Genomic DNA, 19,782 nt, shown 5'->3' with positions numbered 1-19,782 from the left:
ATCACGGTTTCTTTTCTATATTTCCCCGACTTCCTTACATCCCAAAAGTTGAAAGTTAAAGCTTTTTATGAGAAGGAAATAAGATGCGTTTTATGATAATGATGACGATGATGATGATTCTATCTCTAGAGGGTCCAAAGTGTATGAATTGATGCTATTGTGATCTTATTTCATAATTTCCTTGATGCTATTCATTGTTGGCCATCTCACCTTATAATACTATCTCCTTCGAGGTGAGACATAGCGATGATGATTTTTCCATAATATAATCGGAGGTTACCGACCTTACGCCACTCCGATAAAGTGGTAGCTTTTACTTGAGGTCTCACGCATGCTCTATGTTATGTATATGTATGATTACACCGTGCCTAGTTTGCCGGGCAGACACCACTACGATAGGCGTAGTGGGTAGCTATGATGATAATTACACCGTGCCTAGTTGGCCAGGCAGACACCACTAGTTGGCAACATGAGATGATTACCCCGGACATGGGAGGCCCGGACGCGGGCTAATGATGATCACACCGTACCTATATGGTCGGGCAGTTTATGTATATATATATATATATTTATATGCTTTGATGATGTTTCAAATATAAAAGTTAGCTGCATGACTCCGCCTTAAGAGGCAATCAGTTACAGGTTATTCCTTCATCTTATGTTCTGTTATTTCTTGCTTACGATGTTATACATGCCTTACATACTCAGCACTGTTCGTACTGACGTCCTTTCTTTTATGGACGCTGCGTTCATACCCGCAGGTAGACAGGGAGACGGCACAGACGCTTAGGATCTGTCACGACCCAACCCCGTAGGCCGTGACTAGTGCCCGAGCTAGACACTCGTATACATATCTGTTAGATATAGTCAAACTGAGTCTAAGAACAGTATGGAAACTTGCAAAAGAACTCCAAAGGTCCATAACGTCATCATATATACATATATCCAGATAATCTGTCTCCTGAGGAGTCACAACTAATCAAAACATAACATGATACGCAAGCTGACAAGGCTGCCACTACATATCAATACCATACGCAAGCCGACAAGGCTGCCATTACAGATCAATGCCATATGCAAGCCAACAAGGCTGCCATTACAGACGAACATATCCATAGCACATCGTATAGACACAGCTGAATGAACTTATACACAACCCACACATATGTCTACAGACCTCTAGGAGTATCAATAGTGAAATATGACGGGACAGGGCCCCGCCGTACCCCTGGATAAACGTATATATATATCAAAAGATTTGTACCAAAAGTCTAGGCTCCGGAACAATGGAGCTCTCCAAGACAGCTGAGTAGAAGTCCTATGCTGAAGGGTCACCAAACCGACTATCTGTGGGCATGAAACGCAGCCCCCCCCCCCCCAAAAGAAAGGGGGTCAGTACGAGATACGTACTGAGTATATAAAGCATGAAATACATTAAGGAAGATCATAACTGAAGTAGAGATTCCAGGAGACAAGTATGATAATCAAGAAATCACTGTACCTGTGCTTTACGAAACAAAATCATGCATATCATTATCATATACCATACCTGGCCCATTATGGGACTCGGTACCATAATCATATCATCATATCATCATATACATATACCGTACCCGGCCCTCTAGTAAGGGACTCAGTGAATAAAGTCGTGTACACGTATACCATACCCGGCCTATCATGGGACTCGGTGCCATAATCATATCATCATATCATCATATACATATACCGTACCCGACCCTCTAGTAAGGGACACGGTGAATAATGCAGTGACACTGTGCACGATAACATACCCGGCCCGGGACTCGGTGAATAATACAATAACAGTATGCACGAGTAGAATATCATGAGCATCCATATGCAACTAAATCATCATCAGAGACTCAATAGAATAAGTAGAGTAACTAACACTCGAGTATCAAAGGCGATAGTCATGTTGAGTACCCTTTAAATGTCACTATGGACTATATCAAATAGAGCCTCAGGAATCATAGACATGTATCAAGAGAATATGAAATAGCTTATGAAAGTCAAGGACATTAGTCATCGTAGAGTCTCTATTATACATATCGACTACTATCCAACGTATAGAAGACTTGAGAGGCAATAGCTCAATTACCTTAAGAGTTCTAATATTAAGAAGTGAATAAGAATCATGAATCACACTCGAAACTTATGAATAGAATTACCCCAAAGCTCATATCATACGTCACTTATATCTAAGACATGCCAAAAGAAAGAAGGGATAACTTTACATACCTGTTATAGGTTAACCGTAACCAAGTTCGCTTCGTCGCCCCTTTAGCCTATTTAATATGAAAGTAACACTGTTGTTAGTAAACTATACTTTCTAGCTTATAAATCTACAACCCATCACTTATAGGAACTATTCTTTAGTTCATACTTTCTGTCACGACCCAACCCCGTAGGCCGTGACTAGTGCCCGATCTGGGCACCCAAACACATTTATCAAAAGCTATCTCAAATTTTATCTACACGCATTTAAGTATATAGCAGAAACCGACAAGGCTGTATTTCGAAGTTAGATAATTTCCAGAAAAATTTCGGCAGAGTTTCCTTTGTTTTACAGACTATCCAAAATAACCTTGCGCACAGAAAATACCAACAGAAGACCACACAGGGCCAACGAAGCAATATTTAAACATATGCGGACCGGCCGCCGCGGCAAATGGGATCGCCCAAACACAACATAAGCACACATCTGTACAGAAAGACCCCAACCCACAAACATGTCCACAGACCTCTAAACACACCGACAGGATCATATGACAGGACAGGGCCCCGCCGTACCCATGAACGAGAATATACATATATAGAAGTGACAAACTATACCAAAAGATGGCTCTGAATAAAAGAGCGCTCCAAAAATAGCAGAATAAGATCCTAAGCGGACGGATCAGCAAACCTGTCGTCGGTACCTGCGCGGCATGAAAACGCAGCCCCCGAAGAAAGGGGGTCAGTACGAAATATGTACTGAATATGTAGAGCCTGAATTACAGAAACAAACTCATAACTGGTACAGAACGTACAGAAAGTAAACAGAAAATCCAAGGTATCAGATATATATTTTCAAAACATGCAGAGTGTGTACAGAAACATATGTCATATCAAATTCGGCCCCTACCAAGGGACTCGGCAGACAGAACGTGGCCACCCTCCCGACGCTGGTGCCACAACACAGAAGAATCAGAAAAAGGGCATAACCCCGTATCATAATATGTCATATCAGATGGCAATAGTAAATCATATCAGAACAAGCGTACATGGCACAGCATACTCCACAAACCCATGTACGTGTATACCTGCCCCCTCACATCGAGGCACGACGAACAATGCAAAGGATCACGCTTGACAACATATCCTGGCCCGGGCTCAGTGTGGGAAACATTGGGGCATCCACGAATGGAGTAGTGAGAGACTAATGCAATTAAAATATCATAAATGTTTCCATAGACTCGATGAGGCATATCAAAGACAAACCGATCCAATAAAATCGGAAGGGATCATAGTAAATGAGTTTCGAGTGTCAAAACAATTTATCAGACTTAATGGAATATTTAAAACCATGTTTGTTAGGTAATGAGAATGGTAGTCAAAACATTTCGTTCAAAGACCGTTCGAAAATAGGACTTAAGTACACTACGGGCAAAACCGGGAATAGTGGGCCCACCTCGGGACAAGCAAGGCGGTGGGCTCAAATTACATCTTTTAAACATATGGGGTCACCTACAAAGGTTCTACGGACGTTCTATGGCTTTCCAAGTAGTTTAGGGAAAGTTTGCATGATTTTCAAGAATACAAACCAAAAGGGCTCAATCTTACTGAAGGAAAAAGCGAGATTTTCAATTGCGGATTCCGATGGGCAGAAAGTCTTTCGAGGCCCGAATCCGGTTCTAATATGTTATATCCCGTGTTTTCACACGTTTGGAGAAACTTGAATTATATTGGATTTTTGAGATATAAGGTCAAATTTGATATTTTGTTGAACATAGGAGTTATGCATGAAAGAATAGAATCATGAAAGTGTGGGACAAGGCTAAGGGTAATTTTGGAATTTTGGAAATTAGTTTCGGGAATTACAAAATGTGATCCATAAGTATTGGGCTCAAAAAAAAATTGAAGCAAAGTGAGGCCCAAAATGGGGTGCTTGGCCGACCACTTTGGCTTGGTCCAAGCCCATTTTATAGGTCATGTGCTTGGTCATGTGACCAAGCACTTCAATACTTATATAATTGAAGACTATGATAAGTATGAAAGGAGATAACCAAGAACAAAAAAATAGAAGAGGAGAAAGAAGAGGGTTTCGGGTTTGCTAGGAAAAAATAGGTACCAAAAATCTTGTTCCAAAAATTCATGTCTTGTGGTTTTCCTACTAAGATAAGGTTCCTTTGTAACTTGGTATAGTTGGATTGGAGTGGGGAGCATTAGAATCATCAAAGTGACTACATCTCCAAGTGAAGAAGACTTGAAGAAAAGGTAAGAATTTCTACCTTTTTATTGTGTTATGAAGTTTTGTTTGTGTTGTAGTATATAGAAATGTGTTGAGTGTATGGAAAAATGGAAGTTTGCAATGTGGGTTTGGTATATGGCTTGTAGCCGTGTGTATATACATGTTGTATAGCCAAAAATGTATAGAATTCATGTTGTATTCTAGTTGTGAATGTAATGGAATTTATGTTGAGAATGAAAGTGGAATAAATTTGATTGAATGGAGAAAAATAGCATATGGCCGTGTGGTGTATTTGACTTGGGAATGAAATGGATTAAGTTTGTTTAGAGTATTGGAGTGTTGTTGTAATGTTTGTAATGTAAATGAAGTTAGAATGATATAAGTTTGTATTGAATTGGAATGTAGAAGCTTATGTCGTTTTAGTATGATTTTCCGACATTAAGGAAATGAAGTTGTTTGGTTGTGAATTATGGTGATCATTGATGAATTTGGAAGTTGGAAACTTGTTATGAAGTTGGATGCCAAAGATTTGATGTTTTGCATAAGTTATGATTTTGGCGGAAAGTTGTATATTATGTATATCGAGTGTATATCTTAAGGCAAACGATATGAAATGTATCTAGAACTATATGGTGATGATCTTGATTGTTGATGAATGTGAAATTATTGATATTAGTGGAAGTTTGGATTGAAATGAAGGTTATGTCAACTTGTGAGAAAAATGTCTAGTTGAAGGATATTTGTGTTCTTAATGTTCTTTGTTGATGTTAATGTTGTCGTTTGGGTTGTTGTTGATGATTTCTAGCCGAGTTGAATTCTCGGGGTGCCATATGTATAGGGGAAGTGCTGCCGAAATTTCGGTAGCCAAATATGCTTAAAGTTGTAATAATGGCATTAATAACTCACAATTGGTAAACTTGACCAATTGCAGTTTTTCGACGAAACGGGAAGTGAGTTTGGAAAGGCTTAAGGGGCGTGAAAGGTATGTAAAGCAAACCCAATTCTTCCCTTGGCATGCCCTTAGTGTATTAGGGTCGGATCCGGGCCTCGAAGGACCTCTTGGCCCTCGGAATCCGCAAGACAAAATTTCAGTTTTTCCTTCAGTAGAATTGAGCCATTTTGATACGCTTTTTCTGAAATTATGCAATTGTGCTCTAAATTACTCAGAAAGTCATAGAATGTCTGTATAACCTTCGTAGATGATATTATATGTTTAGAGGGCACAATTTGAGCCCGCCGCCTTATTTGTTCTGAGGTGGGCCCACTATTTCCGGTTTTGCCCCTAATGTGTTAAAGCTTCCTTTTTAAGAGATTTTTGAAAGAAATGTTTTAATTACCCTACTAATCGCTTAACGAATATTATTTTAAATATTCTGTTAAATATTATAAATTATTTTGACACACGGAATGACTTCGGGAAAGTTATACTTCTGTAATTTATTATGATATCCGAAATACATTTAATATGATTCCGTCCGACCCCATTGGATTTGTTTGTCTTTGATACGCTTCATCGAGTCTTTGAAAACATTTATTATATTTTTAAATTGCATTAGTCTCTCACTACTCCATTCGTGGATGTCCCAATGTTTCCCACACTAAGCCCGGGCCAGTATATGTTGTCAAGCGTAATTCTCTGCATTGTTCGTCGCGTCCCGATGTGAGGGGGCAGGTATACGCGTACATGGGTTTGTGGAGTATGATGTGCCATGTCCGCCTATTCTGATCTGATCTGTTATGGCCATTTTGATATGACATATTATGATACGGGGCCACGCCCCTTTTTCCGATTCCTCTGTATAGTGGCACCAGCGTCGGGAGGGTGGCCACATTCTGTCTGCCGAGTCCCGTGGCAGGGACCGGATATGATATGATATGTTATGACATATGTTTCTGTACACATTCTGTCGGTTTTGGAAATATGCACTTGACACTCTGGATTTTGTACTCATTTTCTGTAATCATTATGATTTGACTTCTGTGATTCCGCTTTGCATATTCAGTACATATTTCGTACTGACCCCCTTTCTTCGGGGGCTGCGTTTTCATCCGCGCAGGTACAGACGACAGGTTCGCTGATCCATCTGTTTAGGATCCCACTTCTGCTATTTTGGGGCGCTCTCTTCTTCAGAGCCTATCTTTTGGTACAGTCTGTCACTGCTATCTAGATATGTGCTTTGTTCTGGGTATGACGGGGCCCATGTCCCGTCTTATGATTATGATATGTTCTGTAGAGGTCTGTGGATACACCTGTGTGGGTTCTGTACATATGTTTGGAATACTTTGTTCTATGATGGCCTTATCGGCCTATGTGTGCCAAGTCTGCTTTTTCTGATAAATTCTGTAGCATCCACTAATATTATTATATTATTATTCTGATAATATGCTAATTTGGATATCGGGTACGTATAGGTGCCCAGCTAGGGCACTGGTCGCGGCCCACGGGGTTGGGTCGTGACAAAAGTGGTATCAGAGCAGTTCATCCTCGGAATGTCCACAGACCGTGTCTAGTAGAGTCTTGTTTATCGGTGTGTTGTGCACCACGCCTATAAACAGGAGGCTACAGGGCATTTAGGATACTATCCTTCTTTCTGTCTTAGATCGTGCGATAGAGCTGTGTTATCAGGATGACCCCTCCCTAACGAGTGGCTATGTTTGCAGATATGCCTCCAAAAAAGTCAACAGCGGCCCAAAAGGCCAAGTCAGCAGCCTTGGGAGAGACTAGCCGGGTCCAGAGGATTACCAGGGCCCAGGCACATATTGCTCCGGGGACTTTGCCCCAGACAGAGGGTTCTTCTACACCGCCACTCGTGGAGGAGATTGGGGCGGCCGCAGCCGCAGATCGGGGGGCGGCTCCACCGCCAGCTCCCGCAGTTCCAGTACCGGAGCCTCCAGCTCCACGGCCAGGCACTGAGGATCAGTCTATGAGGGAGGCAGTCCAGTTGCTGACTAGACTTGTGGCAGGGCAGGTTCAGGGGCATGGACTGGGAGGTGACCGGGCGGTCAGACGTGATAGTTCGAGAGCCCGTGAGTTTTTGACTTGTAACCCTCCAGAGTTCTTCGGGACAAAGCCCGAGGAGGATCCCGAGGAGTTTATCAGGAAGATGCGACGCACTCTAGATTTGATTAATGCTTCCGAGACAGAGTCAGTCGTGTTAGCTTCATACCGGTTATATGATGTGGAGGCAAACTGGTACGAGTCATGGGGGCTATCCAGGGGGGACGGCGCTCCTCCAGCAGTTTGGGGCGATTTTTCTCAGGCATTTCTTGGACATTTTCTGCCCCCAGAGTTGCGACGAGCCAGATCTGATAGATTCTTATTATTGAGGCAGAAGGGCCGCAGTATCCGGGACTATAGTTTGGAGTTTGATTCCTTGGCCTGATATGCACCTACTGTGGTGGCTACTATGGCGGACCAGATGCACAGATATATTATGGGGCTGGATCGGTATTTTGTTGATAGCTGCTTAGTATTGGCTGCTCAGCCCGGTATGGACATTGCCCGTATCCAAGGCCATGCCCAGGGCATGGAGGATCGGGGCAGAGGAGGACACCAGCCTGACAGGGGCCAGGATCGGAGACAGCCCAAGAGGGCCAGGTCATCTGGAGATTTTCGGGGCAGACAGCCCCAACAGCCGCAGCAGCCTAGCAGATTTTCATCTCAGCCGGCGCAGAGCGCGCCTCCCCAGCCTACCGGTCGCAGATTTGATAGCCCAGGGTATTCAGGAGCAGGCCAGAGCTCCAGGGTTTCAGGTTCATGGACAGATAGGGGTTCTGGTCAGATGAGGCCACCCAGGGTTCAGTGTTCTTTTTGCGGCAGATACCATACGGGAGAGTGCTACAGAGCCACCGGTGCGTGCTTTTCTTGTGGCCGTCAGGGCCATTCTGTGAGAGATTGCCCGTATAAGGGTAGTTCGGGTGGTGCAGCGCAGCCTACCGGATCAGCCGCTGGGTCTTCATCTTCGTCAGTGGCTATGCGCCCAACGGGGCAGGGTTTTCCAGCACCAGCGGGTCGCGGCAGAGGCTGTGGTGGAGCTTCTGGTATTAGCGGTCCTTCGAACCGCATTTATGCTTTGGCCAGTCGCCAGGATCAGGAGGCATCTCCTAATGTCGTTACAGGTACCTTATTGGTCTTATCTCGGTCTGTGTATGCATTAATTGATCCAGGTTCGACTTTATCATATATTTCACCTCTTGTTGCCGGTAAAATTGGTATTATGTCTGAATCTATAGAGCCATTTGAGGTAGCCACACCGATAGGGGACTTTATTGTAGCGAAACAGGTTTATAAAGACTGTTCTGTGATTGTATGTGGCCGTGATACTAAGGCAGATCTGGTAGAGTTAGATATGACTGAATTTGATGTTATTATGGGTATGGACTGGCTAGCTTCCTTTTATGCTAATGTTGACTGCCAGAATAAGGTGGTTCGCTTCCAGTTTCCCGGGGAGCCAGTTATAAATTGGGCTGGTAATACAGCATCGCCGAAAGGTAAGTTTATTTCATACCTTAAGGCAAAGAAAATGATCAGAAAGGGTTATATCTATCATCTGGTTCGGGTGCAAGACTTGGACGCTGAGACGCCGACACTTCAGTCAGTCCCCGTGATTAATGAGTTTCCAGATGTTTTTCCCGACGAGCTTCCAGGTCTTCCTCCAGAGCGGGAGATAGACTTCTCTATTGACTTACTCCCAGACACTCAGCCTATCTCTATTCCTCCGTATAGAATGGCGCCTGCAGAGTTAAAGGAATTGAAGGAGCAGCTGAAACATTTGTTGGATAAGGGCTTCATCAGACCCAGTACTTCGCCTTGGGGAGCCCCGGTATTATTTGTGCGTAAGAAGGACGGGTCGCTGCGTATGTGTATTGATTATCGGCAGCTGAATAAGGTAACTACAAAGAATAAATACCCCCTCCCCAGGATTGATGATTTGTTTGATCAGCTGCAGGGCGCTAAGTGTTTTTCGAAGATAGATCTTCGATCCGGTTACCACCAGGTGCGAGTACGAGAGGCCGATATCCCTAAGATAGCTTTCCGGACCCGATATGGGCATTACGAGTTCAGGGTTATGTCTTTTGGGCTGACAAATGCTCCCGCAGTATTCATGGATTTGATGAACCGGGTATTCAGGCCATTCTTGGATATGTTTGTAATTGTATTCATTGATGATATCCTGGTTTATTCTCGGTCTGAGGCGGAGCACGCAGATCATCTGAGATCGGTATTAGGGGTACTCCGGCATCAGAAGTTATATGCGAAATTTTCTAAGTGCGAATTCTGGCTGTCTTCAGTGGCCTTCTTGGGGCATATTATTGCAGTTGATGGTGTCCGGGTGGACACACAGAAGATTGAGGCCGTGAAGAATTGGCCCAGACCTACGACGCCCACAGAGGTACGCAGTTTCCTGGGGTTAGCAGGTTATTACAGGAGGTTTGTGGAGAAGTTTGCTTCGATTTCAGCGCCTTTGACAAGGCTGACTCAGAAGGGAGCTAAGTTCCAGTGGTCTGACGCTTGTGAACGGAGCTTCCAGTTGCTGAAGGAGAAGCTGACTACAGCCCCAGTTCTGACTCTTCCAGAGGGACCGGACGGGTATGTTATTTATTGTGACGCTTCTGGCATGGGGTTAGGCTTTGTATTGATGCAGCACGGCAGAGTTATAGCGTATGCTTCCCGGTAGCTCAAAAAGCATGAGAAGAATTATCCTACCCACGATCTGGAGCTCGCAGCGGTGATTCATGCTCTGAAGATATGGAGACACTATTTATATGGCGTTCATGTGGATATCTATACTGATCATAAGAGTCTCCAGTATATTTTCAGACAGAGAGAGCTTAATTTGCGGCGCGGAGGTGGCTGGAGCTTCTGAAAGATTATGATGTAGATATTCTGTATCATCCGGGTAAGGCTAATGTTGTTGCGGATGCACTCAGTCGGAAGTCTATGGGCAGTTTGGCCGACTTACAGCCAGACAGGAGAGAGATAGCCCGTGATATTCAGCAGTTGGCTAGTCTCGGGGTTCGTCTGGCCGATTCTGGAGATACACGGATTTCTGTTCGAGGGGTTTCTGAGTCATCCATCAGGGACGATATTAAAAGGCGTCAATATGAAGATCCTGTCTTAGCTCGGTACAGGGACACAGCCTATGATAAGGGGGAGACTCCGTTTAAGTTTTCACCGGACGGCACTTTGTTATACAGAGGCAGGCTGTGTGTACCTGATATTGCAGGCCTTCGGCAGCAGGTTATGAGCGAGGCACATTATGCTCGCTACTCGGTCCATCCTGGGTCTACGAAGATGTACCATGATCTCCGATGCTTATACTGGTGGGACGGTATGAAGCGGGATGTTGCAGAGTTCGTCGCCCAGTGCCCTAATTGTCAGCAGGTCAAGATTGAGCATCAGAAGCCAGGTGGACTGTTGCAGGAGATGGAAATCCCGACTTGGAAGTGGGAGGTTATTAATATGGACTTCATTACAGGTTTTCCTCGCACTCCACGGAAGTATGATTCCATCTGGGTCGTCGTTGATAGGCTGACGAAATCAGCCCATTTTCTTCCCGTCAGGACTACCTATTCCGCCGAGGATTATGCCAGGCTCTATATTAAGGAGATTGTGAAGCTTCACGGAGTTCCTATATCTATTATTTCTGACAGAGGCGCCCAGTTTACAGCGCGTTTTTGGAGGTCATTTCAGGAGGGCCTAGGGACTCAGGTGAGTCTGAGCACAGCATTTCATCCTCAGAGCGACGGACAGGCCGAGCGCACTATACAGACGCTGGGGGATATGTTGCGGGCCTGCGTTATTGATTTCAGAGGCAGCTGGGATGATCACTTGCCATTGATTGAGTTTGCATATAATAACAGTTACCATTCCAGCATCCAGATGGCTCCGTACGAGGCTCTATATGGCAGGAAATGCAGATCGCCGATTGGCTGGTTTGATATTGGCGAGTCAGAGTTGATTGGCCCAGATATGGTCCAGCAGGCCGTGGACAAGGTAAAACTTATTCGAGAGCGACTATTGGCAGCCCAGAGTCGACAGAAGTCATACGCGGATAAACGACGTCGACCGTTAGAGTTTCAGGTAGGCGATTGGGTATTTCTGAAGGTATCGCCTATGAAAGGCGTGATGCGGTTCGGCAGAAAGGGTAAGCTCAGTCCGCGTTATATTGGGCCTTATCAGATTGTTCGGAAGGTTGGAAATGTCGCCTATGAGTTAGATTTGCCATCTGATTTGGAAGCGGTACATCCGGTATTCCATGTGTCTATGCTCCGCAAATGCATTGGTGACCCTTCCAGAATATTCCCTGCGGATGATATTCAGGTGACGGAGCAACTATCGTACGAGGAGCAGCCCGTATCTATTCTGGATCGTCAGGTAAGGAGGCTCCGGAATAAAGATGTAGCCTCTGTTAAGGTTCTGTGGCGGAACGATAATAGGGAGGAAATGACATGGGAGGCAGAAGAGGAAATGAAGAAGAAATATCCTCAATTGTTCCCTATGCCCACAGGTAACCTTAAATCCTGCTTAATTTCATTTCAATGGCAATCGTATGTCCTATGTGTTGTTGTAAGTATGAACTCCCCCAAAGTATTTTCCAACCCTATAAGATTAATTTTACATTCGAGGACGAATGTTCTTAAGGGGGGGAGGATGTTATATCCCGTGTTTTCACACGTTTGGAGAAACTTGAGTTATATTGGATTTTTGAGATATAAGGTCAAATTTGATATTTTGTTGAACATAGGAGTTATGCATGAAAGAATAGAATCATGAAAGTGTGGGACAAGGCTAAGGGTAATTTTGGAATTTTGGAAATTAGTTTCGGGAATTACAAAATGTGATCCATAAGTATTGGGCTCAAAAAAAAATTGAAGCAAAGTGAGGCCCAAAATGGGGTGCTTGGCCGGCCACTTTGGCTTGGTCCAAGCCCATTTTATAGGTCATGTGCTTGGTCATGTGACCAAGCACTTCAATACTTATATAATTGAAGACTATGATAAGTATGAAAGGAGATAACCAAGAACAAAAAAATAGAAGAGGAGAAAGAAGAGGGTTTCGGGTTTGCTAGGAAAAAATAGGTACCAAAAATCTTGTTCCAAAAATTCATGTCTTGTGGTTTTCCTACTAAGATAAGGTTCCTTTGTAACTTGGTATAGTTGGATTGGAGTGGGGAGCATTAGAATCATCAAAGTGACTACATCTCCAAGTGAAGAAGACTTGAAGAAAAGGTAAGAATTTCTACCTTTTTATTGTGTTATGAAGTTTTGTTTGTGTTGTAGTATATAGAAATGTGTTGAGTGTATGGAAAAATGGAAGTTTGCAATGTGGGTTTGGTATATGGCTTGTAGTCGTGTGTATATACATGTTGTATAGCCAAAAATGTATAGAATTCATGTTGTATTCTAGTTGTGAATGTAATGGAATTTATGTTGAGAATGAAAGTGGAATAAATTTGATTGAATGGAGAAAAATAGCATATGGCCGTGTGGTGTATTTGACTTGGGAATGAAATGGATTAAGTTTGTTTAGAGTATTGGAGTGTTGTTGTAATGTTTGTAATGTAAATGAAGTTAGAATGATATAAGTTTGTATTGAATTGGAATGTAGAAGCTTATGTCGTTTTAGTATGATTTTCCGACATTAAGGAAATGAAGTTTTTTGGTTGTGAATTATGGTGATCATTGATGAATTTGGAAGTTGGAAACTTGTTATGAAGTTGGATGCCAAAGATTTGATGTTTTGCATAAGTTATGATTTTGGCGGAAAGTTGTATATTATGTATATCGAGTGTATATCTTAAGGCAAACGATATGAAATGTATCTAGAACTATATGGTGATGATCTTGATTGTTGATGAATGTGAAATTATTGATATTAGTGGAAGTTTGGATTGAAATGAAGGTTATGTCAACTTGTGAGAAAAATGTCTAGTTGAAGGATATTTGTGTTCTTAATGTTCTTTGTTGATGTTAATGTTGTCGTTTGGGTTGTTGTTGATGATTTCTAGCCGAGTTGAATTCTCGGGGTGCCATATGTATAGGGGAAGTGCTGCCGAAATTTCGGTAGCCAAATATGCTTAAAGTTGTAATAATGGCATTAATAACTCACAATTGGTAAACTTGACCAATTGCAGTTTTTCGACGAAACGGGAAGTGAGTTTGGAAAGGCTTAAGGGGCGTGAAAGGTATGTAAAGCAAACCCAATTCTTCCCTTGGCATGCCCTTAGTGTATTAGGGTCGGATCCGGGCCTCGAAGGACCTCTTGGCCCTCGGAATCCGCAAGACAAAATTTCAGTTTTTCCTTCAGTAGAATTGAGCCATTTTGATACGCTTTTTCTGAAATTATGCAATTGTGCTCTAAATTACTCAGAAAGTCATAGAATGTTTGTATAACCTTCGTAGATGATATTATATGTTTAGAGGGCACAATTTGAGCCCGCCGCCTTATTTGTTCTGAGGTGGGCCCACTATTTCCGGTTTTGCCCCTAATGTGTTAAAGCTTCCTCTTTAAGCGATTTTTGAAAGAAATGTTTTAATTACCCTACTAATCGCTTAACGAATATTATTTTAAATATTCTGTTAAATATTATAAAATATTTTGACACACGGAATGACTTCGGGAAAGTTATACTTCTGTAATTTATTATGATATCCGAAATACATTTAATATGATTCCGTCCGACCCCATTGGATTTGTTTGTCTTTGATACGCTTCATCGAGTCTTTGAAAACATTTATTCTATTTTTAAATTGCATTAGTCTCTCACTACTCCATTCGTGGATGTCCCAATGTTTCCCACACTAAGCCCGGGCCAGGATATGTTGTCAAGCGTAATTCTCTGCATTGTTCGCCGCGTCCCGATGTGAGGGGCAGGTATACGCGTACATGGGTTTGTGGAGTATGATGTGCCATGTCCGCCTATTCTGATATGATCTGTTATGGCCATTTTGATATGACATATTATGATACGGGGCCACACCCCTTTTTCCGATTCCTCTGTATAGTGGCACCAGCGTCGGGAGGGTGGCCACATTCTGTCTGCCAAGTCCCGTGGCAGGGACCGGATATGATATGATATGACATATGTTTCTGTACACATTCTGTCGGTTTTGGAAATATGCACTTGACACTCTGGATTTTGTACTCATTTTCTGTAATCATTATGATTTGACTTCTGTGATTCCGCTTTGCATATTCAGTACATATTTCGTACTGACCCCCTTTCTTCGGGGGCTGCGTTTTCATGCCGCGCAGGTACAGACGACAGGTTCGCTGATCCATCTGTTTAGGATCCCACTTCTGCTATTTTGGGGCGCTCTCTTCTTCAGAGCCTATCTTTTGGTACAGTCTGTCACTGCTATCTGGATATGTGCTTTGTTCTGGGTATGACGGGGCCCTGTCCCATCTTATGATTATGATATGTTCTGTAGAGGTCTGTGGATACACCTGTGTGGGTTCTATACATATGTTTGGAATACTTTGTTCTATGATGGCCTTATCGGCCTATGTGTGCCAAGTCTGCTTTTTCTGATAAATTCTGTAGCATCCACTAATATTATTATATTATTATTCTGATAATATGCTAATTTGGATATCGGGTACGTATAGGTGCCCAGCTAGGGCACTGGTCGCGGCCCACGTGGTTGGGTCGTGACATAATACACTTAGGCATGCCAAAAGAAGGATCGGATAGCTTTACATACCTTTTGAGCTTTTTAAGCCTATCCAAGCTCACTCTCCGTTTCGTCGAAAATCTGCAAATGGTCACATTTACCAATTGTAAGTTATAGATGCTATGAATTCAATCCAACTCATATTTGTCTACCGAAATTTCGGCAGCACTTCCCCTATACATATAGCACCCCCGAGAATTCAACTCGGCTCAAAATCATCAACAACAACCCAAACAATAACATCAACATCAACAACAAACATTAGAAACACAATATGGCACAACTAGTTCTACTTGCCGACATAATGCCATCACCTTCATTTCAACTTCAATTTCCAAACCAATTTCAATGATTTCACATTCATTATCAAACTAGATCATCACAACATAGTTTAGAAGCGTTTCATATCGTTTCCTCAAGTTATACACACGATATACATAATATACAAACTTTCCGCCAAAGTCATAATTCACTCAAAATTTCTAATCTTTGGCATACATATTCATAACATGTTTCCAATTTCCAAATTCGTCAATGATCATCATAATTAACAACCAAATAACTTCATTTTCCTAATGTCGGAAAATCATACTAAAGCGACGTAAGTTTCTACGTTCCATTTCAATACAAACTTATATCATTCTATCTTCATTTACATTGCAAACATCACAATAACACACTAACACACTAAGCAAACTTAATTCATTTCCATTCCAACTCCAACACACCACACGACCATGTGCTCTTTTTATCACTCCAACTCAATTCATTCCACTTTAATTTCCAATATGCATTTCACCACAATCACAACTAGAATATAACACAAATTCAACACATTATGGCTATACAACATATACATACACACGGCCATACACTAATAACACACACCCACTTTGCAAACTTCCATTTCTCCATACAATCAACACATTTCTACATACTACAACACAAACAAGACTCCATAACACAATAATAATGGATGAATTCTTACCTTCTTACTCAATCTTCTTCACTTGACTATATGATCAAATTGATGAACCAAGGGCTCCTTCCTCCAAGACAACTACACCAAGTTGAGAAGGGACCTTGAATTAGTAGGAATTCAACAAGAGAAAATTTTTTGGAGCAATATTTTGGTGGGTGATTTTTCCCTAGCTCACCCGAAACCCCTCTTCTTTTTGTTCTTGTTCTTTGCTTTGTTTGCTTTATTCTAATTTCTTGAACTTTCTAAGGGGTATGACTCATATAATTTTTAACACATGGAAAATTAATTGGACCATGGGTTTGGGCCATAGTTGGCCGGCCACCCCTTAGCATTGGGCCTTAATTTTTCATTGAATTATTTTGGCCCAATGACTTATAAGTCACCTTTTGTAATTTTCGAAACTAATTCCCAAAATTCCAAATTTGCCCTTGGCCTTATTCGACACTTCCACATTAATATTCTTTCATACACAACTCCTATATCAAATAAAAATTAATTATGACCTTATTTCTTACAAGTCAAGATTATTTCCAAATTTTTCCAGCGTGTGAAAACACGGGATATAACACTTTCTTGATTAGGATTTTGGTTAGTTAAGAACATAATGGAAATCAGGCAGCATTTCCTCTATATAACTTGCCTAACCCGAACTTCCAATTAATCTCCGGTTACCACAACAATACCAACAACAACAATACCGACAATTTCATATCAAACTAGAATTAAATCCATTCTTAAATCACTTCCAAAACAGCTCAATATACATTCGTATACCAATATTTGTATACACTTCTTTATTTTTGTATATGCATAGTATCATGGCAACAAAAATAACAACAACTAAAACTACAACAAATCCCCATCATATTCCAGCCTACAAAGTAACTCATAACAATCACCAAATAGCCCACACGATATAAATAACAATTTATCCGATTTTCGATTTAACTCTCGTTGTTCTCATCTCACAATTTAGCTATGACTTGGACGAAATTAAATATATCTAGGAGAGAGGATTTCTTACCTTATATTCCAAGAAATAATCTTCTTCCACCTTACTTCATTACGAAAAAAGCCCGAATTCAACAACGCAACAAAATAAAATAACGAAATCGAAGCGGTATGCTAAATCCGTATGTCGTCCATGGAAAGAATTATACTTTTATTCCTTACAATTGCAAGTGACGTGCTACAAAAATCACTTGGAAATCACGTTTTTGCTGTATCTATATGAAGTAACGTTTCAGCTAACTCTATTCCTTAATGAAAAGTTAAGACTAGGATATAGGTACATTAAGGAACCCCTTTTGCTTTACATGTGTCAATTTTTGGCCCGCCCACCTTTTCCTTGTATTACTACGTTGCAAACTTCTAAATAAGTCCACTGAATCGTGAAATAAAATAAGAGCTTAAATGTGTCCTTTTTCCTTTTGGACCGTGGGGTCCACTCCCTTGATGACTTGATAAGATTTATCTTAATCTTAAAGGTGTCCACCCACCCCTTCATATATTTGCATAGTCATTTGCTGTATTGGCCGTTTGGCACCAAGGAAACACGTGGAAACATAGATATTAACATTACACTTCTCCCATTTACCCACTAATACTATAATTACCTCTTTACCGCATTTCAACATTTAATCAAATACTCCCATAATTAATTTTTTGATCTCAATTCACTTACATAATAATCATTTTAACATACTCCATATATCCATTGTCATGCCCATGTGATATAATACTAGTCTGTAGCCTCATTTGCCACACACAAAATATTATTCCCAATCACCGTCGTCACACTTATTAAGTTCTAAATTATTTTTGAACCTCATTCTTGTATACACCAAGTTCTTTAATTAATTTTTTTATGCTTGAAATGACAAAATCCTCCGGGATCGAGTAAATTTGCTCATGTTCGGTGGTTCAATTTCCTAGTCCAAAAATACGGGGTTTTATAGCTTGGACCGTATTTTCCTCAAATAAACATTTAAGCTTAATGAAAATTATTTTATTCAATTCACTTGACTTCTAATCCTTTCAATACATTTGTACCATCATTCTAACCACCAATGAGCTTGAGGGATAACCTCACTTCCGTTACTAATGTCATTTAACTCGCACGCTTTCCAACGCATAAAAATACGGGATGTAACAGGATCTTTATTCAGCAGATTTGCAGGAGCACACCACTACTCCGGAGTTGCCGCTTATTGGTATATTCTTTTGTCTACATATTTAGGGCATGGCAGGGTCTTGTCCCGTCCTTATGATTTCAGTACTCCAGTAAGAGGCTCGTTGTTATACCTCGAAAAGTTTTCCGTTAGCGTACAGTGAATAGGTTAACAAAAGACATAGCGTGTGCGATGTTTTGATGAGTAATGACATCCCTTAGATTAGTATCGAAGTGTTGAACAATTGTTAAGAAGGTCCCACAAGGATCAGATGTTTAACGAAGTAACAAAAATAAGATTCAGTTAACTGGTGGATTATACGGTCGATTATACGGACCGTATAATGGTTTTACGGCCGTATAATGAACCGTAGAAGTGTCACAGAGTGAAGTTGAGAAAAGTGAAGTTCATCTTATTCGTTTCCCCTTCTCTCTCCATGACCCAATCTCTCTCTAGAACATTCCAAACTCTTCCAAACCAAGATCTCAAATGAAGAATTAAGATCAATTTCATCAATCCACCAAAACCAAGTGTAAGAAACACATCAAATGATCATTTAAGTGAAGAAATTCCATAAAGGGTGGAACTAGGGTTTTGTCCAAGTGAAGCATTTCAACTCAAGACTCGTTCAACTATCATCTAAGGTAAGTTTCATGACTTTATCATGTTTTTTAAAGTATTAGAAGACTAAGAAGCTTGAATTGTAGAAAGACATGGGAAATGGGTCTTGAATGGGTGAATAGTGTCATCATTGAATGATAGTGGAATTGAATCATGAATGATGATGTGTTGTAATTATGAATACGTTATAAATGATGTTTATATCATGAAACAAGTATTAAATGTGCGAAAACACAAAAATGAGTTATAAGGATAAATTTGGGAAAATTAGAAGAAAATGGTGGAATGTGATAAACGTATATAAATGAGGGCTGTTGATTGTAATATTGTGGATGTTGTTGGGAACGTTGGGAAGTTGATATAGACTATGGGAAAGGTAGTATAAATAAAGGAAGTGCTACCCAATTGTTTCTAGAAATAGTGACGCGTTTCCTTAAGTCGACTAACTAATGTGAATAAGGATTCTCTCGTGAAGGTAGCGACGTGTCGCTAAAGGGGAGCAAGTGAACAATAGCATAGCTAAACGACAAAGGTATGTGACGCTAGTCCTTTCTTTCTAATGGCATTAATCCTATAGCATGAATTCCTTTCCTCTTCATGAGTTCCTATATTCTGGAAAACTAAAAGCCTATATCCATAAGTGCCCATATAAGATAAAGAGATATGATATGATGATGCCATGTTGATAATGACGTTATTTATTGCTTACACTCACCTTATGTATTATTTCCTTCAAGGTGAGGCAGAATGCTCATGTTACATCCGGCATTTTTGCATATTCAAAAAAAATTCGAGATAACTTGACTTGTAATGGATGAGGCCATATTTGGACCTTACTTGGTATGAATGTGTCGGCTATGAAT

The 19,782-nt window shown here is 41.2% G+C and overlaps 1 long non-coding RNA gene across 1 annotated transcript; it reads right to left on the bottom strand.

Moving 5' to 3' along the window:
• Nucleotides 1-1,008: 1,008 nt before the first annotated feature.
• On the bottom strand, nucleotides 1,009-17,368 carry LOC132638481 (uncharacterized). Its single transcript, XR_009581757.1, has 4 exons — nucleotides 17,152-17,368; nucleotides 16,134-16,205; nucleotides 15,176-15,226; nucleotides 1,009-2,303 (listed from the first exon to the last, which is right to left on the bottom strand). It is a non-coding gene; the product is annotated as an uncharacterized LOC132638481 (long non-coding RNA).
• Between the last annotated feature and the right edge of the window lie 2,414 nt (nucleotides 17,369-19,782).

Source organism: Lycium barbarum, chromosome 4 (genome assembly GCF_019175385.1).
Source record: "Lycium barbarum isolate Lr01 chromosome 4, ASM1917538v2, whole genome shotgun sequence".
NCBI lineage: Eukaryota > Viridiplantae > Streptophyta > Magnoliopsida > Solanales > Solanaceae > Lycium > Lycium barbarum.
The sequence above is the reverse complement of the archived record's forward strand: the minus strand, read 5'-3'. Positions and strand labels throughout refer to the sequence as shown.